The sequence below is a fragment of the Furipterus horrens genome, unplaced genomic scaffold (genome assembly GCF_987537825.1).
Source record: "Furipterus horrens unplaced genomic scaffold, mFurHor1.1.pri manual_scaffold_2, whole genome shotgun sequence".
NCBI lineage: Eukaryota > Metazoa > Chordata > Mammalia > Chiroptera > Furipteridae > Furipterus > Furipterus horrens.
The window spans coordinates 19,494,540-19,522,205 of record NW_028327172.1 but is presented as its reverse complement, the minus strand read 5'-3'; the positions used below and the strand labels follow the sequence as shown (position 1 = coordinate 19,522,205).

Sequence of the window (27,666 nt, the reverse complement as noted above, 5' to 3'; positions counted from 1 at the left end):
TGTTCTATTTTTTCCGCTTCCGCTAATTTAGCAGCCATAGAATGATAGCTCTGCAAATGCTTTAATTTGCATTTCTCTTATTATGAGCAGAGTTAAATTTTCCCCCATGTGTTTGTTTACTACTTTGCTTCCTCTTGTGTGAATTGCCTACTCATATCAGGACTCTCGGCCTCAGAGCTATTTTCTGGAAGCTGATGGATGCAGGTTGGGGATGGAACGATGAGCTTTTTAGGGAACCAGAAGGATGCAGCAGGGTCGTATCCTCTCCTGGCACGTTGCTTGACTTATTTACTGTTTTACTATAAATATGAATTTTCTTCAGTGCTAAGGGAAAAAAATGCAAAGATTTAAGAACATATGTCCATTTTAAGCACCCTAGAAAAGCATATATTTCTTTTATAGAGTGTTATCAACTGTATGCAATCATATTGCTGTGATTCACCCATATTATCATCTGTTGGTAGGTTTCATTTTCTTGGCTGTTATTTGGTATTCCATTCTATAAATGTACCACAGGTTATAGATTTAATAATACTGTAAAAAGGAAAACAAGAGAAAGTTGGTTGTTGGATGTATGGGATGAGCTCCGTGAAGTTAGATGTAGTTTTTTCAAGGTCCTAGCTTTTATTTCAGCTGGTGGTTATGTTATTAAAAATGAATAACTGGGTAATTCATAGACTACTGGTAAGAGTGGGTCACCAGCCAAGGATTATGATCGATCCAGATCTGTATGCCCGAGAATCAGAGACAAGAAAAGACAAAATGTGCATCAACAGACTTCACCAGAATTGGTGCAGGAAACAGCTCGGAGAGCTGAGTCTTGGGTAGAATTAGCCTCTGAGTGGTTCTCAAAGTGCGATCCTCAGAGAAGCATCAGCATCATGTGGGAACTCTGGAAATGTAGAGCTCGGGCTGCACCCCGGACCAGCTGACTCAACTGAGGAGCATTCTGTTTTCAGAGCCTTCCAGGTGATTTTGATATGCATTTGAGTCTGAAGCCACAGTGCTACAGTAACTTAAGAGAGGTTTCTAATCTTGCCATGTGATGAGGAATCTCTAAACTTTTGATAGAATGGCAAGCATTCCTAGTCTTTACTCAAAGTCAAATTTTTATACACCAAAATTATGCCACTATACCACCAATGGCATATGCCATCAGCAGTGATAGATGCCAAATGCAGAGAATAGCAGTCACAGTCAAGTAAACATTAACCTAGATAAGAGAGATTGAGGAAAACTTCTGTTGAGTACTGTTTCTTATATCGTTTCTTATGTGTTTACTAGACTCACTAGTGTTGCCCTGAGATGTTCAGCAAAAGGACTCCCAAGTCTAAAGCTTGGAAGTCCAGGAATTTGTCCCGATGGTTTTAGCTGCACCCTCCCCCACCCCTTCTCCAATGTGCCGATCCCAGCATTTTGCTGTAGCAGATTTTTGCTTACCCTTAAGAACTGCCCCTCTGCAGGCTGGTTAGAGTTAGTATTTCTGAACCCAGCTCCTTTTTCTCTCTATATATTGTACTTCCGTAGAAATGTGCAGTGTAGAAAAGTCAGAGGTGAACACATGCACGCAGAGCCCAACTTCTGGCAGACACCTGACTTGGAGCAACCTTCCTTAGGGTCTTGGCTTTGTGCCTTCCGTACACAAGCAACGTCTCCCCTCACCCCACCCCCAAGATGGTAAGCTGTGTTCACGCATGCTCTCAGAAAGCAAGTCCCATCAGGGCATGGATAACAGCTGTCAGCTGCCATTGGTATGACAGCCTCCAAACAGCGGTGCCCGTTGTGGAAAGGAGTTGCATCGGGAAGCATGCTTTGTTTTCCTCTCAAATCCCACGGGTCCTGCCGTGTAGCAGAGTGCCCTGCACATAGTGGATTTAATAGGCACTGGAGACTGGAAGAGATGTCTTTGTCGGGTGTTACGTTATTAAGCTGTGTTTAATTTGCACCCTGTGCGATATTACATTGTGTGTGTTTTAGAATTGTAAGTTTACAAATCCGCCATCTACGAAAGTAATCATGTTAAGGAGTATTGTTGTTTAAATAGAGGAGGTGCTGTTGTTGTTCCCCTGGGGGAGCATGCCCCGCTGTGACCATGCGATGGAAACCTGGCCATGCTGTCGCCTGGGCCAGGGTGCGGTTTCACGTCCCTCTTAGGGTGTCACGTCCCCCTGCTCCAGGTGTGGTTCTAGTCTGGAAGGGTATGCTTTCCTCCTATCAGGTATCCTCTAAAGGCAAATTGACTGCTAATTTTGGTGCTTGAACAAAGGAACACCAGTGTACAAGGGCTGGGGAAATCCTGGGTTGTGCGCTTTTGAGAGAATGGGCTCCACGTCCTCCTGAAGGATTTGAGAGGCATCTGGATTGTACAGAATCTGGTCGGGTACCACAGAAGATCTGACCCCTTGTCATCTTAATAACAGTGAACATTTATCAAGCCTTGCCTTGTGCTAGATACTGTGCTAAAACGCACCTTCTGTTCATGAGCTCATTTAGTCAAAATATATCCTGTCTGCTTCTACTGCGCTTCTAGTCCTTTGCAAATGCATCTTTGCTTTCAATTGATGTGGGAAAAGAAAATCATATTTATATTATAATGTTTATTTGGACAGACTAGAGAAAGCTGGCCCCAAGACAGGAAGTACGATTCTTGAAGTACTTTCCTTCTAATTTGAGGAGTGTATGGAAAAAAGTGCTGTCTCCGTGCCAGACCCCAGCTTTGGTGTGCCTCTCCTCCCTTCCCTCATCGTGATCCAGTTCCCTGCCTGATCCTTGATCATTAAACCAACAACAAACTGCCAGGAATTGGAAGCAGGATGGGACCATGAATATGCAGTCATTGCCATACCTTTCTATTCCACATGGGATATGTTAGAGACCAGAGAACACCGTGGTGGGATTGAATTTTAATTGGGGCTTCATTGATTGGGACCATAACCTGTTTACTAGATAATTCCCAAAGCAGTGGCTTTGGAGCAGACTTGCATATGGATTTTCTATTGCTTAGGAACTCTCTCTCCCTGAGGGGGCACATCTGAAGTCATCAGGTGCTGCCGCGCACATGCTGGGTGTGGACGGCGCTGAGGGGACCTTAAATGTGTTGAATTCAGTCCTAATTGCACAGCTAGATTCTTTTCAGCTTTGGATAAATGACTGAGCATGACAGGCAGCTTTTAATGATTCCCATCTCCTGGAGTTCACACCCTGTTATAATCCTAATTCTTAGTGATTTAGACTTTGTGACTTACCTTTTTTTTTTTTTTTTTTTTTTTTTTTTTTTAATAATTGTGGCAAAATACACATAAAATTATCATCTTCACCATTTTGGAGTGTATAGTTCAGTAGTGTTAAAGTATATTCACGTTGCTGTGCACCAGTCTCCATAACTGTTTCATCTTGCAAAACGGAAACTCTACCCATTAAAAAAATTCCTCGTTCCTTCCTCCTCCCCCCAGGCCCTGGCACCACCATTCTACTTTCTGTCTCTATGCATTTGACTCCTCTAGATATCTCATGTAAGTGGAATCATACAGTATTTGTCTTCTGCTGACTGGCTTATTTTTTACTTAGCATAATGCCTTCGAGGTTCATTCACATTGCAGCATGTGTCAGAATTTCCTTCCGTTTTAATTAAGGCTGAATTACACTCCAGTGTACGGCTGTACCGCATTTATCCATTCATGTGTTGATGAACATTTAAGTTGCTTCCACCCTTTGGCTGTTGTGAATAATGCTCCTGTGAACATAGATGTACAAATTGTGACTTGCTTTTAACAAAGAAAACAGCATCAGAAGTGATGGGGTGTCCGTTTCAAGATAAGATCCCAAACAACTGTGGTGCCGGTTTTTCTTCCTCTCTCACTCATGCTGATGGAAGTCAGCCGCCATGTTTTAAGCTGCCCCTTGGATAGGCCCATATGGCAATGACCTGACGAGGGCTATGACCAACAGCCAGCAAGGACTGAAGGCCTGCCAGTAGCCACATGGGTGAGCTTAGAGGCGGCTCCCCCTCCATTCCAACTTTGAGCTATCTGAGGCCTCTGCAGGCACCTTGAGCGTAACCTTGAACCAGAGCTAAGCTGCTTCTGCATTTCTGACCCATAGAAACTGAGATTAAAATGTTTGGTTTACTTAAGTCTCTGAGTTTTGGGGTAATTTGTTATGCAGTTGGTAATAGGTAGGTCATATACTGAATACCTCTCACATGAGCCCCAATTCTGGCTGTTCTAGTCAGAGAGCTTATGAAGACTCGGGTGATGGTGAGGGGGTCACTTTTGGAAGGAGATCAGGTAGGGTGTTTGTAAGGACCACTGTGACTTAGATCCCTGACCAAATGGCAGGCACCATTCCAAGTATTTCACTCATAAATTTGTGTGAGAAGGACCCTCTCAAAGAAAATGAGCCTGCCTTTTCTAGATGGAAAACCTGAAGAACGGAGAAGTTGTTCAGGGTTGTGCCATGTCCACATGGTGAGACAGTGGTGGATCCTGGGTGGGAATTCAGGCCACCCAGTGTTCAAACTTAGTGTTCTTTGTGGTCCTCCATGGTCCTCCATCCCCCATGATGCTGCTCTCTCGTTGTCATTGTACTGGGACCAAGAACACCAGGTCCAGCCTTTGGTCCTGTGAACACATGGGGGAAATTGTGTTGAGGGCTGGCATACCTTCCCTCTTTTTGCACTCAAGTTTTCCTTTCTGCGAGAAAGACTAATGATGCCTGTCCGCCTTCCCAGCTCATGAAGAATGCTGGGAAGTTCAGTTCTTCTGAAAAGGCCACTGGTGTCAGGGTGGTTCAGGGAGTCTTTTAGCAACTGGGTTGCAGCTTCTTTATCTTGTTTGCTGTGTTCTGGTGATAATGCTTCAGGAGAATTTGGAAAGCTGGCCGTGAGGTTTGGCACCTCACCAAAAGCTAACAATGACAGCTTTGTGCTGTTTCTTCTCTGTGTGTGTGTGTGTGTGTTTGAGAGAGAGAGAGAGAGATTGAGATTGATTGATTCTTACTGGCATTTTGTCAGTGGGCAGGTAATGGGGTACCTCCATGTGCCAGGCCTTGAGCTGAATACAGAAGTGGTCTTGGCCCCTCTTCAGTTGTGCCCTCCCCCCTACATCCATATGCTCAAATCCTATACCCTAGTGCCTCAGGATATGACCTGATTTGGAAATAAGGTCATTGCAGATGTAATTAATTAAGATGAGGTCACACTGGAGTAGGGTGAGCCTCTAATCCAATGTGACTGCTCTCCTTATAAAAAGGGTAAATTTGGACATAGACATGGACACAGGGAGAATGTCATGTGAACGTGAAAGCCGAGGTTGGGGTGATGCATCTAGGGCAAGGAACTGTGAAGATTGCCCCCCAACCACCAGAGGCAAGGTGAGAGGATGGAGCAGACGCTCCCTTACGGCCCTCTGAAGGAGCCAGCCCTGCCAACATCAGCCCCGAGAACTGGGAGGTAGTCGATTTCTATTGCTGAAGCCATCTGGTTGGTGGTACTCAGTTACAGTGGCCCCAGGAAGTCACAGGCAGGGCACAGCCATACACTGAGTCACAGTGGAAACTGCTGGAGAGTGACAGTGTGCAAAAGCAAAGCGAGATGAGGACCTCAGAGACATGTGCAAGTGGTTGGTGACTTTAGGGAACCATTGGCAGTTGAGAGTGAATGCTCTTTGGGGTTTTAGAGCCATGCCTGGTTAATAGGACTTCTCCCAGCTTGTGTTTCAAGATGTTCATTTTCTGCACTTGGGAGACAGGCCGCCGCATTAACTGTGACTCCACAACAGCCCTGAGAGGCCTGACCGGGTCCGTCAGCACCTGTCTTGTCCCGGCACCTTAGGACCGCTGCACCTGAGGCCCCAGCCCACCTGAGTGAGTCAGCGGGCACCCTGACTGGGAGCTGGAGCCTGGGCTCCCAGTGAATGAGTGCAAGCCCCCAGCAGCTACAATTAGGGGCAGTGATTGCTCTTTACTCTCCCCTCTCAAATCCCTCAAATAAAACCTCCCAGCTGAGGGAAGCAGGAAGAGGGTCCTTGTGGCTGCTGGGCAGAGGGGCTGCCATTTCAGGCCACCACTGCTGACTTCTGGGCCTTTCTCCCGCTGTGACCAGGGGCATGTTCTATAGAGTGCATAAAGGGGAGTGTCCTTTAGGACTGATGGAATTCGAAGTTGGGTGTCTCTTGACATGTCCGCCCACCCCTACCCCCCTCCCTCTCCCATGGGGCCTGCGGCAGCCTGGCTTTTCAGTCTCAGTTCTTCGCTTCCTCTGTCAACCCTGTGACTGGCAGAGCGGCCAGAGGAAGTGTCCCTGCCCTGTGGATGCTGGGCTTGCTTTGGCCGTGAATGTCGGCAGACGTGATGTGAAGAGGGGTTTGAAATCACTATGCCCTTGTACTTGTTACCTTGTATTCTGGTGATCTTCCCCAAGAAGAAGATGGGGAGCTACTGGTAGAGCTGCTGGTTCAGGGGAGCTACTGGTCTAGGAAAATGTGTGTCACACAGAACAGACCTGAACCCAACCCACAGCCTGAGGTCAGTGCCGGCCGAAACCAGCAAAGGTACAGCCAACCTGCAGACCCGTGGTCAAGACAGTAAATCTTTGCTGCTGTCAGTCGCTGAGATTTTAAGGTGTTCGTTACGTAGCAAAAACCGACTAACACCAGATCCTCAAGAAATGTATGCACGACTGTATGTATTTACCAGGGATTATGGATTGCTGCCATGGACTGGGCACGGCAGTCAGTAGACATGGAATGTGGCCCGTTTTGCCAGATCTTAAGATGCTCTCAAGTGTAAGAGCCCCCACGATTTTACATTTTGCCAAGAAAGGAAAAATGGCGACAATTAAATTACAATGGCCTATTGATTTTAAGATGCTTCCCAACCTCAGATTGTTAAAATATGAAAAGTAATGTGCATTGGAGAATGAAGAATGGGAACAGGGAAGGAGAGAGGTGTGGTCTCTTCTCTGACGGTACTTTCCTTCCAGTTGGCAGAACTGGCATGAGCAGGGTGTGCAAAAGGCAAACACGGGATGCTCTGGAAGTCAACAGCCTGAACCTGCAGGGCGAGGAAGGCCTTCTTGAGAAAGGGTGCTGAAGTGGAAGCCAGTAGGAGCAGGGGCAGGTCACTGGACAAGAGGAGAGCGTGGGGTGAGAAGGAAGTGCGGGTTGGAAGATCAGATTTGAGAGGCAGCGCAGTGCATTTGAGAAAGCCGGGGGCTCCCCTGGGGGGACAGTAAGAGTGACCGGGGAGGAAGCTGGAGGATCAGCTTTGGCCTATGGATTGGTGGCCCCGGGAAGCCACATAAAGGATTTTGAACTTTCTCCTGTGGGCTGTGGGAATTCAAGGAGAAGACTGTAGATGTGGTAACAGTGGGGTAGGCGGGACAGGGGCTTCAGGAAGTAGTTCAGGCTAGCATGCCAAGCTGTGATGATAAACCGGATGAGGATTGCAAGGGATTGAAATAGCCCTGCCGAGTCACCGAGGAGAGGCTGATTCTGCAGAACTGTCGAACCTGCTCTCCTATGGTCCGGGTGCGCATGCTTTTTGCCCTGCCGCTCCAGGCTCCCTGCCAGGCGAGGTCCTCCAGCGTGAAAGGAACTTATGCTTTTGGAAGAAGAGATCTTTGCTTTCTGTCGCAAGATAAAACCAAATGACTGAGCAGCCAAGGACCATTTCTTGAGAAATCATGGTGAGCAATGAGTTGGGAAAAGTGCTAGTTTTCATTTTTTTCAAGTGTGAATTGGAAAGATATGTATATATATGCTCATATATATACCTTTTTAATAGTAGCCTTAGTTTAGGGGATCCAACCACAAATGCCACAACCTAGAACTTGTTGGGTGGTCAGTATCTACCCCCAAACTCGTAGCCACCAAGCGATGTCAAGAGCTTTGTTAGCGGGGCCCAGGAAAGAACCATCACCCCGAAAGAATGTATTTGGCTTTAGTTAGAAGAAGACTGCTGAGGGAGTGCAGAGGCCTTTATTTCCCACTTTTAATAGGGGTTTGAAAGCCACCTGGGCTGGGAAAGGCAGAAATGCTGACTTTGTTAGAGGGAACAGGAGGTTGGAGAGGCTGATGGCTGCCTCTTTGTACCTTAGGGATTGAGTGTTTGCATCACGAAAGCTTCCTTACCTTTAGCCACTGCAACAGGAATTTGAGGATTTTTTAAATGTCCCTCATTCAGAAGAAAGGCAGAAGGAGTCTCTTCTGGGGACAGTAATGCCTTCTTGATCTTGTGGTAATCCTCGGAGCTCTTCCTTTAGTCCCCCCTATTCCTGTACACATTGCCCCTTCTTCTTCCTCTCCCGACTCCTGGTTTTGTCTGTCCCTTCCTGTCCCTAGCATGTGGCAGAGTCCCGCCTGGACACCCGGCAGAGTGTGTTTCGGGGCAGTGGGACCTAGTGTGGACCTTGCTCTGTCTGCAAGTCTGCTCTGCAGTTTTTCTGAGCCACACCACTGCCTTGCTGTGCTGCGTGATTATGTGGGGGACCTTTATCCTGCCGGTCCCGGGACAGCCTGTGGCCCCCAGCTCCCCACCCCACTCCACAACACGTTTATTCTCTTGACTCCTCCTCATAGTCATTCAAGCTCAAATTATTTGCAGGATGCCTGCTAGTGCCCGGCCCCACCCAGGTTCTGGAAGAAATACAAGGCTAGCTCAGATCAAAGTTGCTCACAGTCAGGGGAGAAACGCAATGCCCCACAGATAATGATCCTGAAGTATGATAAATGCTGTACTAGAGGACAGCACAGCGTGCTGTGGAGACACGAGGACGTGACTGGAGCAGCGAGGAATGACCGCTTTTCCTAGGGGGATATGGCAAATGCTTCAGAGAAATGAAATCTCTGCCCAGTCTTCAACAAAACAAAAACAGACCCATAAACAAGCATGAGGCCGTGCATCTAGCCAGAGGACGTGGCATATTCAACAACAGATTCCTCATGGCTGGAGCAAAGTGTTCATTTGCATTTGGGGGGCGGGGCATGAAGCTGTCAAGGTGGGTTGAGGCTGATGCTTCAGTTGGAGAGCGGAGCCAGAGAGGACATGAGATGCTCAGTCCTGGAAGAGGAATCCACAGGAGGGCTGATGACCATTGCACACCGTGAGCATTCTGATTCCCCATGGGTCTTCACACCGATCTCTGCTGTCCCAGGGATGGGGGAAATCTAACTGAGACCTGGGGATACTGTACAGGAGGCTGGGGAATAATAGACTCTGTGACTTCTCCAGGGTGAGAATCGTAGGGCAGGGTAGATGATATGGGCCAGATATTCTCAACCTCCCACCCTTGACTAGTAGCTTGAAAATCTTTCTTGGGTTATGCAGTCCAGTCATGACCTTTCTTTCTTTGGACCCAGTCTGGCTCCCTGAGAGCTGTATGGCCTGTGAGAAGTGGAAACGTGCTCCTAATATTGCAAATATCTTGCCACACCCGCCAAATGCTCCAGGCACCTCTTTTTCATTCCCTCCTTGTTTCTCTCTGGAGGCTCAGCAGGTTATCAGTCTGGTTAACCTTGGTTTTGGAAAGCCACACAGTGACTCTGACCCATATTCTCCAGTGAGTTCTCTTCCATGAGATCTTGTGCCCTCTGTCATGTGTGTGCAGCTCCAATTTGCATCAGTAGGTCAGCTTTTATTGAAGGTCTCCTTTTGCACAGCACACTGCTCGGTGCTATGTGGGGACAGGAGAACTAGCAACCACTCCATTCTCTGGTACCTAATATTTCCCTTGGAGAGAAAGACAAGGAATATACTGTCACCCTTTGACCAGCGCTGTGTACTTGAAAAATGTTGCATAAAGCCTTGCATTTGAAAGTATTCATTAATGCACCCTACCTATATTCTGGGTGCCAAGGTGTGTTCTGTTAGCTGCCCCATCCTCAGCTCCTTCTAGAACATGTACTCCACTCACAACATCTGGAAGGGCCAGTCCTCCACACTCCAAGACAGTTCCCAACCACCTCAGCTATTTGCGACCCAACTACATAGGGACACCAGGCCCAACGCTAGGCAGCTTGTGAGCTGGCCAGCAGTGAACCTGAATGTCTCTCTCAAACTCAGATGCTTGGGGCCTAATCAGCCTTGGGAGGCTAAGCAGACATTATGTTGAGATAAGACACAGCCAGTGGAAGCCCATGGCTGGGAAGGGCAGAATTCTCAGTGGAGGGTGCTGGTCTGCCTAAAGAAGACATCTAAGAGGCTAGAGGGGCATCTTTCTCTGCTCCCAAGGCCACTCCGTGGTCACTGTTTCCCAGACACCAGGAAGGAGAAAGAAGAGAAGACCAGGCCATTCATCTTTAATGAGACCACCCAGAAGTTGCACACATCACATTTATTTGTAATCCAGTGCCTTGAACTTAGTCACATGACCACACCTAGCTGTAAGAGAGGCTGAGAAATGAATTCTCTGTCATTCTGGGTCCTTATATGCTCAGCTAAAACTCAGGAACATCTATTCTGAAAAGATAGAAAGGGGGAATGGATGGATACTGGGGAATAATTAGCCACAGTCTCTGCCACAGATGTGTGTGTGTGTCCCCTAAAACTGTTGTACACCTGTGTCAGACTTTTTTAATTTAAATTTTATTTTTCAATTAGAATTTATGTTCAATATTATTTTGTATTGGTTTCAGGTGTACAGCACAGTGGTTAAGACAGTCTGTACTTTACAAAGGGTTCCCCCAGTATTTCCAGTACTTACACCATATGATTTCACCTACATGTGGAATCTAAAGAACAAAATAAACAAACCAGCAAAACAGAAACAGACTCACAGATGCGGAGAACAGACTGATGGTTGCCAGTGCAGGGGAGTTGGGGGCACTGGCTGAAAAGGTGAGGGGATTAAGAAGTATAAATTGGTAGTTAGAGAATAGTCACAGGGATGTAAAGTACGGCTTAGAGAGGATAATCAATAATATTGTAATAACTATGTACGGTGCCACAGACTCTTTTAAACTGAGATGATAGTTCAGAGGTCGGTGTAGGCTAATAGCATGTCCTGTAGGTTTTTGGCACTGACCGCCAGACTTTTACCTGAGTGGCGTTAATTCACACAGCCCGAGAGAGAACACGCAGTGTGTGCTTTGCCTTTCAAACAAAGCTGGTCTGAACTGGAATACTCTGCCATGCTGACAGGGGAAACCTAGGTCCATATCCAGTAGCGGTGGCCCTCTCTGTCCCCAAATGTCTAGTGAAGAGGCTTTTCACATATTTGTTTCTTCCTTCATGAACCCATTTATTATAAACCTGTTGTGACCCTTTGAGAGCCAAGCTTTTACTTTAATTTTGGAGTTCGATCGGGGTGATAATTATTCTTTCAATGACAGGAACCTGACTTTGATTCTGCTTTTCCTACAGAATCAGTGGGCCTCGGATTTGGGTTACTGTGCATCTGGAGGAAATACCCAAGGACCGATGCTTTGTCCTCGTTGGCTGATTTGTTAGGCAGTCTTTCCCACGAGGCTCAGAAGCTTTTATAGATTTTTTCCCTCCAACTTTTGGTCAACCAGTGCCTGCCTGCTTCCCTCTGGAAACATGCTGTGTGTTTGGGGGGAGCGACTACATGGTGCCTCCCTCATCTTCGTACCCACTTCCATGTTATCCATAGCGCAACTACTTTTCTCTGTCTTTTCTCCCAGCCTCAGTGTGGCAGTTTGAAAGTATAGCCACAGATTCTTTGGCTTTCCTTTCATCAAGAAATGGAGCCTGTGCCCCTTCCCTTGGAAACTCGGACGATTTTGACGAATAGAGTATGGCATGAGTGATGCAATGGGACTTCTGTGGCTAGGATGTTGAAGGCTCTGCAGCTTCTTGCTTGTTCTTGGAACACTCCCTCTTGAAAGCATCAGCCACCACGTAAGCAGTCCAGCTACCCAGAGGCCACCATATTGTAAGGAAGCCCAATCTCATCTGCACAGAGACTGTGGAGAAGCCCATGAAGGGCGAGAGGGAGGTGCCTGGGCAGCCCCGGCCACTTCAGCCACTGTCTGATTGCAGCAGGGGGTGAGACCCCAAGCCTGAACTGCGGCTCCTTTTGTATATTCCTGAACTACAGTAGCTGTGAGAGATAATAAAATGTCATTTTGAGCCATTAAATTAGACGATTTGTTATGCAGCGGTGGCTAACGGAATCCTTGGTCAGTGAAGGCATCTCCCTGCACCATCAGTCTGCTCCCCGAGTTACAGAAGCAGATTATCTCAAACCCTTTGCTGGGCCCCTTGTTTCCCAAAAGGGTGTTCATTTGCCTTCATATTCCCGAGCTTTCTCAAAGGGAAACTTGTACACACATAGGCCAGAAAGGCTGTCAGCCCCTACAATTCCCTGTGGCATGTCTCAGTCATACAAAGCTGTTCCCGGTCACCCCAAGACTATGCGCCCATCCCTCCTTACCTCAAGCATAATCCAGAGACGTCACAAGGGGCTTCTGAGAGAAGCTGAGCCTGAGACACTGACCCACCACTTCCTCAGCATGAGACAGAAACCTGGGGAGTTTTGTTTTCTCTCCAGTCCTGTGCTAAGCACAGAACACACAGAAGAGGACGTTAGATGCGAGACAGGCTTTGGATGTAGATTTTAGGAGCGAGCCGATTGCTGAGACACTCCATCACTTAGCAACTATATCAGCCATATTCATGATCTAACACATTAAGAGCCCAGACTTTGCTCTGTGACTTTGGGCAAGTTACTTAACCGCCCTGAGCCTCTTCAGCACCAAGACCTGCCTCCAGGCTTGCTGGAAGGGAGAGGAAAGCGGAAGCTGCAGAGCCCTTAGCTCAGAGCAGGGACTCCTGAGTGTGGGTCTTATTCCCATGCATCAGCAGTTCCTCCATAAAACCAGCAACCACTCTAGTTACCGGCCTGAGCCTTTTCATCTTCGGAGAAACACCAGATGTAAAAGAATCAGGTGAGCTCTCCAGGATACCCTGTCCCTGAGAGCTGACAAAGTTTTCTCCTTTCTGCCTACCAGCAAGGAGCTAGGCCCCAGGCTTGGTTCCATATGACATCCTGCTTCCCGGCCTGAAAGAAGTGAAAATAGCAGTGGAATGTTCCGGAGTGTGGATGTTCATATATAGGTGGGGGTAGAGCAGAGCCGCCACCAGCAAGGAGGGGATGGGGGATGCCCAGGAGGGGCTTCTGGTGTCTCAGGTGTGAACTTACAGAAACTCTCTTATCGGTAGGTAACAGAGGTGAATCTCATATTCACCTTTGTTCATTCAGCAAATGGTATTAAGTGTTAGACACTTGGGATGCATCATTGAATAAGCTTGGCCCCTGTGTTATGTGGTTCTCTCCATTTCTGAGCAACGGTACCTGTTTAAAAGCCATGTGCAAGTCTTGATTAGTTTGGAGGAAATCACTTGGATTATTTATCAGACAGAACAAAGCCTTGCCTTCTGATTGTAGAACTTGGAGAGAAAAGTTATCAGATGGCATCTAGAAGAAACAGTAGGAAAAACGTCCGCAGTGTCACTGTGTTCATTCTAGACAATCATATTTAGAGGCATTTGCAAGAGATGAGTCACCTCAGACTAATTTATGGCATGTTTTCTATTAGAATTGCAAAACAGGATGTTAAAATGTGGCTTCATGTTATATTTAATACAGGCTATATTTAAAGCAAGAATGTGAACTGGAGCATGCAGCAGGAACTAGAAGGAACTGTACTAATTTGCTGGATTCTGAACTCATCTTGCTCCTGTCATTGTCTTTTCTTGTTTCCAGCACTGTTCCTCATTGTTTTCATTAGAAATATTTTGAATCAGAGCCCAAGCGTGGATTTTCAAAACCAGTCATCTAGAGTGAGCCTGAAGCTCCCAGCTCCCAGCTCAGGGGGAGCTGACCCCTTCGTTGCCTGAGTCCCGGGCTCGCTGCTCAGTCTGGCAGTGTGACGAGGAGGCATGATGGCCACAGCTGCAGCAGTGTCCTCAGAACGGAGGCCCCACGTGGGCTCTGTCACGAGGGGGGCAGCGTCAGCATTAGTGGGAATGCCTTAGGTGGCGGCAGTTCTCTGCTGGGTCTGCGCTTCCGCTCTTTGTCTGGTAGAAAAATTCAAAGGTGATTCTGTAAGATGTTTATATCCTCTGCAAGAAGATATGGACAGTGGAAATGAGTCTGATCGGGGAGCTATAGAGACAGAGTCATTCAAGGCCAGCGTCAAGGAGTGTTTGGTATTACCCTGGAGAGGATCTGCTCACAGTGAGACCTAACCAGTGGTGGCTGAGAAATGCAGGGGGCAGAGAGTGCATTGGGAAGAGTTGATGGTGACTTTCAGAATGATGGGGTGGGCGGTGGTGACGTGACTGGTATTTAAGAAATGGGGTCAGGGAAACTTAATGCCCTTCATCAAGAGGTACAGTCTCACAAAGCAAAAAACTGTGTCTCGCCCCTTCACCACCACCCTGCAAATATCAACCGCTCTCTGCTTGAGAAACGTTAGACCAACTCTTTCATTTTATAAAGAGAAAGTAGAAATGGAGGCCTAGAGAACTAATGTGCTTTGTCCAAGATCACACAGCAAGACTGGGCAGGAACTCAGGTCTTTTTTCATTATGCTCCTTACTTAAGGTAGTAGTCAGAGGGGGAATAATCTGCATAGTATTGTGGACAGAATTGACACATTATACTCTCTGCCATTTGACATATACAAATCTCTAAGCAACAGAAGCAACAAAAATAAATAAATAAGAGTGTGTGTCTAGAATACCTCACTGTCTGCCAATTAGAGACTCAACTGAACTCCATTCAGTTTGGGAGTCCTCAGTACCACCACAGGAGGTGGTAGTCACAAGTATTGAATACATTGGTTGGTTTGGGTTTTAAAAAAACAGCTTTATTGGATATAACTTATGTACCGGACAAGCCACCCATTTAAAGTGTACAATTCAGCGTTTTTAATCTAGTCACACAGCACTGTCTAATTTTAGGACATTTTTATCACTCCAAAAAGGAACCCTGTACCCATTAGCAGTCATTCCCCAATAACCTATTCCCTCCTCCCTCCACCCTGCCTTCTGTCTCCGTAGCTTTGTCTGTTCTAGTTGCGCCATGGAAATGGAGTCCGAGGGCATGTGCTCTCTCATGACTGGCTTGTTTCACTTAGCGTAATGTTACCGAAGCTCACCTGTGTCGTAGCATGCATCAGTAATTCATCTCATTTTATCGCTGAATAGTATTCTCTTGCATGGATATACCGCATTTTATTTAACTCTGCATCAGTTAATGGACATTTGGGTTATTTTAACTTTTGGGCTGTTATAAATAATGTTGCTGTGAACATTTGTGTACAAGCTTTGTATGGATCTATCTTTTTATTTCTTTGGGCGTATATGCCTAGAAGCAGAATTGCTGGGTCACATGGGAACTTTATGTTTAATTCTTTGAAGACCTTCCGGACAGTTTTCCAAAGTGACTGCACCACTGAACATCCCCACCAGCAGGGTTCTGATTTCTGCACATCTTCACCATCACTCGTTATTGCCATCCTTGTGGTGTGAGATAATACCACGTTGTGGTTTTTCCTTGCATTTTCCTAATGACTGATGACCATGAACAACTTTTCATGTGCTTAATGGCCATTGTACATCTTATTTAAAGAAATATCTATTCAAATCTTTTGCCCTTTTTAAAGTTGGTTTATTTGTCTTTTTATTGTTGAGTTGAAAGGGTTTTTAATATATTCTTCAAACAAATCCTTTGATTTGCAAAGATTATCTCCTGTTCTGTGAGTAATCTGTTTACTTTCTTGATTTTCATTTGCAGCACAAAAGTTTTTAATTTTGATGAGGTTCAATTCATTTATTTTTTTTTTTTCTTTCATTGTTTGTGCTTTCGGTATCATATCTAATCATTACCTAATCCAAAGTGCCAAAGATTACTCCTTTTTTTTCCCCCCCCTAAGAGTTTTATAGTTTTGGCTCTTACACCCATCTGTGATATATTTTTTTAAAGATTTTATTTACTTATTTTTAAAGAGAGGGAAAAGAAGGAAGAGAAACATCATGTGAGAAAGAAACATTGATGGTTGCCTTTCACACGCTCCTAACTGGGGACCTGGCCCGCAACCAAGGCATGTGCCCTGACAGGGAATTGAACCAGTGACCTTTCGATTCTCAGGCCGGCACTCAGTCCACTGAGCCACACCAGCCAGGGCCATCTGTGATGCATTTGGAGTTCATTTTTATGGATGATGTGAGTTAGTAATTCAACTTCATTCCCTTGAGTGTGGATATCCAGTTATTCCAGCCCTTTTTGTTGAAAAGGTTATTCTTTTACCCACTGAATTGTCTTGGTACCCTTGTCTGCTTTGTTTTTAATAAATACACTATCTAGACTCCTTCAGCTATATTTCTAGTCTGGGGACAAATTCACAAGTAGGGTGTGACAGTCCTTGCCTTGTAGGGATTTATATTCCTTTAGGAAGAGCTGAGAAACAAACATGAAAGAAGACAGAGCTGTATGATGATATAGGGAACATTTCTTAAAAAGTGGTCAGTTCCCTTCCTCATTGGATGATTTCATAATATCATGTACCTCTCCTCATAAATCCAGTGGCAGTTTCCTTCACCAGAATAGTAATATATTTTACTCCATAGGTAGTGGTAGGGAGTTGTATTAAGTGGAAACTGCCATTTGAATGTTTTCTGTGTGACAGGGACTTCTCTGAGCACTTTATACATATTATTCATTCAGACCTTGCAAGAACCCCATGAGGCAGTAACTCTTATCCACATTTTATCAATGAAGAAAATGAGGTCCAGAGAAGTTAGTTCATCTGCTCTGGGTCACTCCACTGACAGGTGAAGGGGCAGGATTTGAACCCAGCAACCCAGCCCCAGAAACCAGTCCACACTTTCAACATTTTAACAGTGAGGCTGAACTGCCTCTCATTCACTGTTCTGTCCTCAGTATCCAGTGCATAGCTGACACTCAATGACCATTTGCTGAAGACACAATTGAATGAAATGAATAAATGACTGAAGGAATCAACCAGACAGAACAGCAGTGGCCAGGGAAAGAGGGTTGATTTATGGGAAGAAATTAGAGGAATGAAATCCATAGATAGAGTTTGCCTAAGTGAGAGCCATGACTGAAGCCAGAAGGCGCCCTGGGGGAGAGAAGCTGTGTTAACAGGGTAGCAGAGGGGAGGGGGGGGAGGGCTGTTGCAGTGCAGAGTCCAGGCTGGAATATAAATGAGGAACCACAAGCTTACATTGCAGCGTGTGGGACGATCTGCAGGAGAAGAGGATGGAGATGCCACCTGTATGCGTAGACGCCCAGAGCACCCAACCCCATCATTCAAGGGGGCTGGCCGGGAGAGGTGGGCTGGAGGGCAGACCGGCAAGCATCCTCTTGGATCCAGCGAGATGTCAATGGCTGTGAGAAGGTGGTGCAACATGTGTGTCAAATTATTATCGTTCTGGCAAATATTGCTTGTCATGGAAGTCAGGGGAAGCGGTATCTCAAGAGAGGCATTCGCAGAAATGTTGAGGCAGGCAGAGCAGAGTTTTGTAAACAGTGAAAGCTTGATGGTCTGTCGGAGGTGATTGATGCTAGGAATTTTTATCCCTTCTGCTTTTCGCACAATATTTAAGCCAAACGGTTGCCTCCAGCGTGGAAGGGTGAGGCTGTGCCAGTGTGCGAGCATGCGCAGAGCCGTGAGACCGTCTTCCTCACAAATGCAGTGCCCACCACCTGCAACAGTTGGGACTATTATTGCACCCCCGCTGCATGCCAGGCAGCGGTCATTAATTTTCCTCACATACCGGAATCAGTTGAGGAAGTTTCTCCATTTACTATTTCTATTTTACAGGTGGGGAAAATGAGGGTAGCAAAGTTATAGATTGCGTAAGGCCATAGTGATGCTTGATTTGGGGTCACTTTGGCTGGGCTGAGGAATGAACAGGGAGCTGGTAAAACACTTCGGGGTGTGTCTGTGAGGGTGTTTCCAGAAGAGAGTAGCATAGTCGGTAGACTGTAAAGCAGGTGGCCTTCCCTAATCCATTGAGGACAGAGAGGTGGAGGAAGGGGGTCAGATTCACTCTCTCTGCTTGAGCTGGAGCATCCTTCTTCCCCTGCTTTTGGGCATCGAGACATTGTTGCTCCTGGTCCTTGGGCCTTCAGACTCAGACTTAGCTTTACACAGGGGAGCCTTACATTGGCTCCCCTGGGTCTCAGGCATTTGGGTTTGGACTAGAACTGCACCACCAGCTTGCTTTTCTGTGCACTCTCCACAACCTGATAGTAAGGACTCAAGCAGATACTGTCAAATGAGTAAGCCATCAGTGAATATTTTTAATGTAATGTGATGCATGCAACATGAGAAGAATATCCAGTCTAGTTTAGTAGGGTCCCACTGACCTAAGGCAGGCTTGGCTCCATTCTGCTGATTAGATTCAGGTTGGTTCTACCTGTTTCTCTCTCTCTCTCTCTCTCTCTCTCTCTCTCTCTCTCTCTCTCTCTTTCTAGGATAAATGGTCTTCCCATGGCATGTTTTTTCTTGTGTCAGAGGTGTAAAAACCCACACCCAGCTTCACAAGCATATTTTAAACCTGTACCCATGGCACATGCTAAGGTCCCAGTGGCCAGAGCAAGTCACATGGCCAAGCCCAAGGTTAACGGAGTGGGAAATATAAGCTACCTCTCATGAGAGTAAGTGCAGGGTGCGTGGCCAAGGGCATGGATGCAGGAAAGGCAAAGAACTGGAACGGCACTATATTTCACCCTGTGTTTGGAGGGGAAGTAGGCTCTAGCCACAAATGGCTGACCTTGGCCTTGCAAATGTCTTATTTTTCTGAAGACTTAGTCTGCCATGGCAAAATGACTCCTCCCACCCCTTCTGTGCCAACCACCCAAACCCCTACAGGCCTGCAGTGGTCTTAGAGCTGAACTCTGGCTCCAGCCAGCGCTCCCTTTTATTGAGTCTGCCTCTGACTCATTATTTACCTAGACTGTAAAATAAAGCTTAACTCAAAATTACCGAAAGTCAGCGCATCCAAGTGAAGCTGGCAGGCAGCTGGACCTTCACAGTTGAAAGCAGCCTAAATAAAAGGAGGAGGGAATAAAATGAAGAGCTGCAAATAAAATGTCAGGGAATGCTTAATTATGTAAAGGTTCCGAGTCTGCCTGCATAATTGTCTAAAGTGGCTGATGGCAACAGCTGGCAAAGGCGGCCAGTCTTCAGTTCTATTTATATATTTATCTGGTGCCTGCCACCATAATGACTACAAGCAGTATTGACTCCAAATTAATTTTGCCTCGTTCCTTTTCTTTCTTGGCTCTGTCTTTATCACTTCTTAGACCCACACTAAACTAGGAAACCTGTTTAATACATGGCGAAAACTTGGGGTTTGGGAGGCAGAGTCCACCAAATAACACAGAAACAGCTCTTAATACATTCCGGTTGCTAGCCTGGGTGTTTTTTATATATATAAGTGACTCTTCTAATACTCACAATGGCCATTTAAGGTAGGTGTTATTCTTATTCGTATTTTGCAGATGAGGATACTTATGCCAGAGAAGTTAAATAACTTGAAAAAAATCAAACAGCTTAGGGTGGCCTGGAGATTCACTTAAGCTTGGTGCTTTTGATTGGCCTCTGCAAAGTGGTATATTGGGAGTTCTTCAACTATACTTGGAGTGAAATCCAAACTCTTTACCAAAGACTACAATACCTTGTATGTTGCAGCTCCTAACTGTTCTCTGTCCACATCTCCTGGTAGTCTTCTTGTCCACCTGGCCCTATGCCAAGCTCTTTCCTGTCGAAGGGCCTTTGCAGGTGATATTACCTCTGCCCAGAACTCTACCGCTGCAAAGATCTCAATGTCCCTGGTCACTCTCTAAGCAGGCTGTCCTTCCCTCATCCTTGCTATTCTTCATCACAGCATTCTGTGTGTTTCTTCCAAGGCAGTGTTGAGATTTATCAGTTATTGCAGGTCTGCCCTCTGGTCTGTACAGGGATCGTATCTTTATTCACCTATGTGTACCCAGACCCTGGAACATAGAGGCAATGGAGTGCATCAGACCCTGCGCTCTAGAAGCAACTGTCTGGATTCAAATCCCAGCTTTGCCACTTACTATAGACTGTGTGACCTTAGGGTGATGACTGTATCTTTCTGTCCTGGTTGCTTCTCCGTCTATAAAATGAGGATAGTAGAGTTGTTATGTAGAATGAATTAACTAATATCTTAAAATGCTTAGTATAGTGCCTAATACACAGTAAACCTCAGTAAATGTTCACTGCTATTATTGTCATCATCATCATCATCATCATCATCATTATTATTAGCACATATTAGGTAGCCGTTGGCTGTTGATGGAAGCCTGAATAAATTTCTCTTTGTGGAAGGTGAAACAGAGGCCTCCGCAGGGACCTCAGCAGGTCCCCCCCGATCCAGCAGTCTCTTTGCTCCTCTTTGCTCAGTGTGAGCCTCCCAGCTAAGATGACTCAGCACAGCCATTGCAGGGTTGTCCTCGTGTCCAGTGCTGCTTGCCACTTCCTAGAACCCAGCTGTCCTAACCCAGGCCTGCTGTTTCAAGTGAATAGGTTTGGGAGACTACTCTTCATGCAGAGTTCTGTACATCCTTTTGGTGGAGTTGGGCAGATGATTCTGTTGGTGGAGAATGAAAATTTCCTACACAAGCAGTAGGCAAGATGGCCCTGTTCCCTCCCCTCCAACATCCCCCCCTCCAGTCCAGTCTATTATGCAAGGCCACCCCACTTTAGGGACAACTGATGGAAGAAGCTGTAGGGATTGCACTGGGGCCCATCCAGGGGCAAACAAGGCCAATGTGGAGCTGCTGTGGAACAAGTCAGATGGTGTATGGTGATCAGTGCATGCGATGCCTCTCCTTGCTCTTCATTTATAGTCTATTTTGGAGGGTCTAGTCCTGTTCTGAGCGCTCATCTTTGCCTTCAGCTCTCTGAGACTTCAGCAGGCTCCCAGCAGGACGCTTTGGCATTTCCCCACTGTGCTCCACCCCGCTCTTCTCTCTTCTCTTGGCGTCTACTGCCTGATCCTTCTGCCACCTCCTTTAGTTCCTAGAGGTGGGCCTGCTCTTCTTGGCATCTTTCCTGTCTCCAGTCCTGGGCCCAGTTCCTAAGTCAAGACTTAGGTCCACTGAGAGTAGGGTTTCCTTTATTGCAGTAAAATGCTCATCCTACCCAAAATGCTCAGCTTCCTTATTCAAGAGGGTAAGTCATTGCAGAGACCCCTGCCAGCCCCGCATCAGCCACTCCCAGCTGTCAGGGAAGTGAGGAAGCCTGGCTGGCCCTGGGACTTCACAGGAGCAGGAGGCTGGCTCCCAGAAGCAGCCAGCTGGCTGTTGGCTGGGGCTTTAGGGGCAAGGAAGTCTGATGCCTGGGTCAGCCGCTGGGGCTGTCAGCCTTGTTTAGGTTTTCCAGTGGAAGCTCATTAGCATATCCAATACAGGGATGCTGGGTGGTCCAAGTTATCCTTTGGTTTTTAATTTCTGGGAACTCCAGCATCCCTGGTGTATTGTGGCATGTCTGTGATTTCAATGTCCTTTTTAATTTCTGCTGGAAGGAAGAAAGAGCTCCTTAGGTTACGAGTTACAGAGGGCCTATGTTGTAAGGCCAGTGGGTATCTTGAATGACTCAGTAATTTGAACGCCAGGAAGCACCCGGTGTGAAACCCACCGTTGAGTAAGGGGAGCCTGTGTGCTCAGTTCGGCCTGGAGCAGGAGTCACCGAATGGGAGCAGTGGTCCTCTCTGATGGTGACTCATTGGGGACTTCCATGTCTAGTTTTAGGTTCCATTGAGCACATCTCTTTCATGTTTTGGAAGAGACATATACATATTTTTTAAAAAAGTAAAACCTGTACTTGTGAAAACTTGAGCTTGTGTTCTTAATAAAGAAGACTGGGAAAATGACTATTAGAAGCTAAATACTCAAAAAACTAAAAATGGAACTGCCTTTTGAACCAGCGATTCCACTGCTAGGATTATACCCGAAAACTCCTAAAACCCTAATTCAGAAGAACTTATGCACCCCTATGTTCATTGCAGCACTGTTTACAATAGCTAAGTGCTGGAAACAACCTAAGTGCCCATCCGTAGATGAGTGGATCAAAAAACTGTGGTACATTTACACAATGGAATACTATGCAGCAGAAAGAAAGAAGGAACTCCTGCCATTTGCAACAACATGGATGGAACTAGAGAGAATTATGCTTAGTGAAATAAGCCAGGCAACGAAAGAAAAATACCACATGATATCACCTAATACAGGAAACTAAAGAACAACACAAACGAACTAAATAGGCAAAGACTAGAATAGTAGTCAGTAGGGGGGAGGGGAGAGGGAGAGAAGGGGGATAAGTAAGGGAAGTGTTTAGTCAAGGAGCGTGTATAAATGACTCAAGGACATGGACAACGGGGAGGGATATGATTGTGGGAGAAGCGGTGGGCTGGGTGGGGGAGAGAAATGGGGGGAAAATGGGACAACTGTAATTGAAAAACAAAATAAAAATTCTCTATAGAAAAAAAAAAAGAAGCTAAATACACAGGTTTTAAAGACTGTCTTATTTACTATTATATTAAGGGAAAAAATTGCAGGTTTGCACTGGAGTTGGGGGTTGGCTGAATGGGAGTTTGAACGAATATCGGTTATGAACAGTTGACTATAAAGGAGCAGGGGCAGGATGGGTGGAGGGCTGAAGAGGTCCAAGTGTCTGGCACCTGTCTTTCGAGCATGTTCTAGTGCCATCTAGTGTCCACGGGGCCTTGTGCCAGCCGGGGTAAGGCTGCTTTGAGGCAGTGGCTTTGTAAACCCAAATGGCTTTAAAAGAGCACCAAGGAGATGTTTGTCTTGTTAGATCAGCTATTTTTTTTCCAGCTCTGATCTCTTGTAAACTTGCAGCTGAGTTCGTTTCATTAACAGTCAGAACAATTTGTTCCTTTGAAGATCAGACAGGCTAAGATTAGTATGAACCCAATATTAAGCTATTAAGCATCAATTTGGTGAACCAATTTATAAGGGAGAGCTGCAGACAGAAAGTAAAGAAGACCACATTGAGGGCTTCTTTGCCAACACCTCTCAGTCTTTCACTGGAAAATGTGACTCAGTTACCAGTTTTTATGTAAGAGAAGAGAAAAAAATATGTGGGGTTATACTCATACATGTTTTGATGGTGTGTGGTTATTCAAATAGTAGTAAGAGGGAGTAATGCAGTGTAGCTCAACCTACATGGTGCTGTGTGCCCAGCACTAGTCTGAGCACTTTGTATTTTTAATTATTTCATTCTCACAATAACCCAGATGTCTCTTTTTAAACGTCTCTTCCAGTTGGAAGAACCAGAAGCCGAGAAAGTTGACTTTGTCACCAAAAGGAGTATAGGTGTTAAGATTTTCCTGTTTCATAGGTGAGGAAACTGAGGCACATAATATGGCAAAGGTCACAAAGTCACAGCAGGTGTGTTGTGCTAGAGAAATTTCTAAGGATTTAGAAGCACCTGGATTTTAGTTAGGGTGCCAGGTGCTGCCGTTTGGGACTCAGGTAGCCTCTGGCTGTGGCTGTTGTCTCTCACATCCATGTGTCCCTTCTGGTCCAGAGCATCTCCCAGCTCCATGTGCAGAGAGGGTCCCAGGTAGTGTTTGCTGAGCAAATGGAGCAGTTGAAGCCTGCTTGGTGTTTGGGGCATCTTTGTTTTAAGAAAGTCCTGAGTACCAGGCTACGATATGTCCTCTCTCACACCTCAGTTCCTCTCTTCTGGGAGTAATAAAGGGAGTTCCACAGTGTGTTGATCTTGAGGGGGTCCGTGAAGTGGTGACTACGATAGCTCTTGTCCAGTGTCTGGCAGATAGTACGTCCTCATCCAAGTTTGCCTTTGTGTACTTCTGATCTGGGACGGTAAACTTACCTGAGCTCTGTATCCACGTGCCCTGGCATCTCCTGCTGTGAAGGTATGTCCACCCTGTCACCTGAGAGGGCTGTGTCCGTTCCCTGTTTGGGGGATCAATTAGTCCAGCTCTGAGTAGATACGGGTTCTTAAGTGTCACTTCTAGTTGGAAGAACTGGAAGCTGAGAAAGTTGGCTTTATCACCTCTTCCTCTCTTTCAGCATTCCATATGGATACATGTACACATACATGTAACATAGATGCAGTCACATGCATGCCTGTATTTGCACACGTATGTATGACATACACAGGTACACATATCTGTATTCGTGTGTATGTATGTATTGTGAAATATACACATGCACAGACACATGTATATCTGTATTCACACATGTGCATACATAGACAAGTTACCGCCTACAATGCAAAACTATGATACAGCCTCTTATGGAAACTCTGGGGAGGGAGATCCAGAGAAACTTCCCGCGAGTGGGGATGATGAATTGCAACACTCTCCCCAGCCCTGCTCAGTGCAGTTTAAGGCGTGCCGGGTGTCACTGCTCATCTCCCCACCAGGCAGCGTGTGCTGCAGTCAGGTGCGCTGACAACATTAACCGGCACTTCCTTAGGTCCCTGTAAAAGCCTGAGCTTGCTCTCAGAGGTGCGCAGCCCCAGGTGCAGCTCTCTCCCAAAGAGAAAAGAGTATTTCGATGTGCCCTGGTCGATGTGAACGGTTTTCACCATTTTCTTCCTGAACCCTTGGCTGAGTGGCATGAGCATCTGCATCTGCCCTTGCCATGTGTGACTCGTTCTTAAGTAATTAGCCAGGTGTTTCTAGGGAGTAACCAGTTGGAATAACTGAACAGTGGAAATGTGAGTAATTAAAAGAAATTCAAGGTCACATGTAATGCAGAAAAGTCTATCTTAACACATTTGTATATTGTAACTTTTTTTGTAAGTATGTTAGCTTTTTATTAATGCCTTTAAAAATAAATGACAATTTTTTTTTTTTTTTTTTTAGAAGAAGCCTGAGCTCTCTTAACCCTGCTTGTCCAGTCAGGCCTTAGGCTGCTCTATTCCAGACTCTCACTGCGTGGGGTCTGTAACATTGGCATGTCTGAAGGAAGTGATTTCTTAATCCAGAGGTATAAAGCTTGGAGAGGGAATTTTACCCCTTGTCTTCGGGGCAGTGTGGGAAATGAGATGTTTTTGTTCAGGGAGCTGGTGAGGGTCCCCTCCTCAGACCGGGGGGAGGCAGCAGCGAGGATTTGCAAGCAGGAGCTCAGGCTCTCAGCTGCATGGTAAGAATGGCAGCTGGAGCAGGAGCGTCATGGTGGAATGGAATCATCCATCCATTCCCTCTTGGGCTCAGTCAGTGACAGTTGGGACCGCCCATCTGGCTGGAAAGCCTGTCACTTGACCTGAGCAGGAAGAAGAGCTTGGAGTCAGCAAGTAGGTGGCAAGTACCTCAGGCACTCTGGGTACCCCGGAGAGCATCAGCTGCCTGGTACCACAAGGCTGTTAAATGCTGGTCCCTCACTTCCCAGTCTCCTCTCAGCTCTCAGCATCCTTCTCCTCTTGATTTTCCCTCCCCGCCCCCTTCCTCTGTCTCTCCCCCTTCCTGTTGTAGATGCAATGAAGTAAGGGTGATGTTTGGCGGACAGTTGGGATATCCCAGGCTTCCACCTCCTTTTGACTCATCCCAGAGATGCCTCCTGTTCCCTTGTTTGTGTTCATCATTTAACTGTGAGGTTTAATGAGTGCAAGGTTTTTCTGTGATTTGTTTCTGCTAGCAGCTTACTCAGGCCAAAGCCAGAAGTCTAGGGAAATGTCTCAGAAAAGTTGTGCCTGGACGTTCCAGTTCTCTGCCATCTGATCTGTGAAACACTCAGTGCCAGCCTTTATCCTTCATCCAGCTGGAGTCTGGGACAGTCAGGGACAGTTGCCACTTTCGACCCTTAAGTGGGGGTGGGGGGGGGTATAGTTCTGGCTTTCCATTCCTCTTCCCACCTTCTGTTCCCACCTGAGTCTTTTTATTAACCCGAGTGTCTAAAACGATAACTTTTTCATGCCCTCTCTCACTCGCCCCCCAGAGAAGTTCTGTGGTTTAAGAAGTATGGGAAGCACTGGTTAAACACCCACTTAAGCCATTTTCTTAGTTTCAGGACAATTTTGAGCTTCGGATGCACTTGGGTACATTAGGAATCCCTCAGTGGGGGAGGTGTTTCCTGAAAGTACTCAACCACAGAATTACTTTCTGAGTTACATCTCTTGGCTCGACACTGCCAAAAGTCTGACCCCCAAAGTATCATCCTTCCCGGGTAAGATACTGCTTCCCTGTGCTCCAGCTTATCATCTATGCACATGAACCCTTGCACGTGGGTCTCACGCTGCTTGGCAGTTTGCCTTTGTTGGGGGAGGTGTATGTGTGTGCTGCAGTGAGTGAGCTGACCACCTGCAGAAGGATAAACTGAGGCATGAAACCCCGAGTACTTGCTATCCCCCAGGTATTTCACATACACCCCCTTATGTAGATTTCATAGCAACCCTGCAGCATGGGTAGGCCTCATTATGCCTGTCTCACAGATGTGCCCACAGGTGCACAGGGGGTAAACTGAGATACCCAGAGCCCTGCAGCTAGTGAGTGGCAGAGCCAGGGTTCAGCATAAACATTAGGAAGCGTCCATGGGACATAACTAAGCCATGCTAAGTGTCAGTCATCACTGGCGGACGACCTGAGCTGCGGTTGACCAGGACATAGAGGTTCGGGCTGGAATCATCCTCACACTGGTTATGTGTGTGACGAGGGGTGTGATGTGTCCCTGTGGCTGAAGCCAGGACCCTTATATCCTCTAGCTGCCGAGCACCTTTTAAAATATTCCATTCAAATACCTGCAAGTTCACTTTTTATCTACCCAAGTTCTAATGGCGTAAGCACATGAGTTCCTTTTACCTGTAACCTCTTTTGCCAGAATTAGCAGACCCTCCACAATTTGGGGACCCTGGTCCAAAACCAGGAGGAAAGAATTTGAAGCATCCGATTCCAGTGGCCCCAAAGGAAACCAGCATCATTGCAGGGAGCCCTCATCGGCACTTGGTTACCAGGAGGGTTTAGGTTCATGAGAACAATCAGCAGAGCTGAGCCGGTATAAAGAAGTGCCTCGTGCACATGGACAACATTGTAAATCAATACAATATATGCTCCAAAATCAGATGATAAATGAGTACCATTACGGCCTAATTAGCAAGACTCATATTTTTAATGGATAAATAATAATTCAGCCACATTATCCTAAGCCACTTTTTAAAAAATGCTGTCACTGCTGATCTTGCTGAAGCACAGATGGAGGCACAGAGGGCAGAGTGGCCATTTATGTGTCTCTTTGCTCCACTGAGGAGTAACTGTGTTGTCTGAGTTCACAGGCTTCTCAGCTCAGCTAGACGCTTTGTTTTTTTAAGGCGCAATAATATTAAAGTGTGTGTGCGTGTGCGCATGTGTGCGCATATATATGTGTGTGTGTGTGTTTTTTCCTTTAAGCCAAACTGCGTCTCAAAGGTGGAAATACTAGGCTCTCCATAACTCAGGTGGGGGGTAGGTGCACCCTCCCCTTTTCATCTGAGGTACTTGAGCAGCAGTCAGCCTGAGTACTTGCCTGAAGATCACGGCATTGGGTCCGAGGCCGGCAGTGGCATCTGCTCACTGCAGGAGGACCGTCACCTTGTGGGCAGGGACCTGGGCTCAGATCCTGCCTCTTCCCTTTCTTAATGTTTCTGAAAGGCAAGTAAATGGGGATGATAAAGAATAGTA

General features: G+C 46.4%; 1 protein-coding gene across 2 annotated transcripts in view; it reads left to right on the top strand.

Annotated features, from left to right (window-relative positions):
* Positions 1 to 27,666, top strand: part of LDLRAD3 (low density lipoprotein receptor class A domain containing 3) — a 208,667-nt gene that overhangs the window by 105,302 nt on the left and 75,699 nt on the right. The window lies entirely within an intron of this gene.